This window comes from Panulirus ornatus, chromosome 70, assembly GCF_036320965.1.
Source record: "Panulirus ornatus isolate Po-2019 chromosome 70, ASM3632096v1, whole genome shotgun sequence".
NCBI lineage: Eukaryota > Metazoa > Arthropoda > Malacostraca > Decapoda > Palinuridae > Panulirus > Panulirus ornatus.
In genome coordinates, this window is record NC_092293.1 from 5,362,942 (window position 1) to 5,364,022 (window position 1,081).

Here is a 1,081-nt window from a genome sequence, read left to right on the forward strand (position 1 = left end):
TATACAGAATTTTTATGTTAGATAAAAGACATTTCTTGATAGTAAACATAAGAAATGATGACGAAAGATAAGAGACGTAGATGTAAATGTTTTGTTAAAAGATGAAATACTCCTGCCTTAAACTAGCTCTTTTTTCGTTCTTTTTTCAGATACCCAGAGGAAAATATATTTTGTGGTTTGTTTATATATATGGTTATGTTTTTCACAACTTTTTTGATATTTAATCTTTCAGGATTCAAGCTTAAAGATCTTGGTTCTGAACAACCATTATAATGCAACACAATACATATTTATCTTAAACTAATAATCTATCACAATGACCATTATGTTTGTACAAGATTCTTTAAGTCCTCAATCACGTTTGGTAATATATAAGAAATTTTTCCGCCACTGACAAGTGGCTCCGTGGTGTAGTGGTTAGCACATCTGTCTCGTAAACACTTGGTCCGGGTTCGATTCCCGGCGGGGCCTTTGTTTTCAGTATTTTTTGTGATTGTAAATAATCGTAGGCAGGTTCTCTGTCTCTCTCTCTCTCTCTCTCTCTCTCTGCCTGTCTGTCTGTCTGTCTGTCTGTCTGTCTCTCTCTCTCTCTCTCTCTCTCTCTCTCTCTCTCTCTCTCTCTCTCTCTCTCTCTCTCTCTATCAGCCGACAGACAAGTTGATATGTGCTGGGTGGTTGGGTGGGTGTGTGGGGTGCAGAGTGGCTCGCCGTCATATGGCAAGAACTTCATCGCTCTCACTCAGTCACGCAATCTACATCCATAGTGGCTGGCTGGGGGGGAGAGAGAGAGAGAGAGAGAGAGAGAGAGAGAGAGAGAGAGAGAGAGAGAGAGAGAGAGAGAGAGAGAGAGAGAGAGAGAGTTCTGGCTTATGTGTTCATCTAACGAGATTTTGCCAAAGGCAGGGCAAGCGCGTAACGCTCTCCGCAGAGAAATATATTGTCACGAAGAAAGAGATCAAAGTGGTGGGAGTAAGGTGTTGTGATGTGTTATGTCTGGGAAGGAGAGGTTGTATGTTTGTGGAGTGAGAGCCAGCAGACAACGTCTGGGTGAGACAGGAAGGTAAGAAAGCTGCCTGAGTCA

At 42.0% G+C, this 1,081-nt stretch overlaps 1 non-coding gene across 1 annotated transcript; it reads left to right on the top strand.

Moving 5' to 3' along the window:
• The first annotated feature begins 399 nt into the window (after positions 1-399).
• Positions 400-471, top strand: TRNAT-CGU (transfer RNA threonine (anticodon CGU)). Its single transcript has one exon. It is a non-coding gene; the product is annotated as a tRNA-Thr (tRNA).
• The last annotated feature ends 610 nt before the right edge of the window (positions 472-1,081 follow it).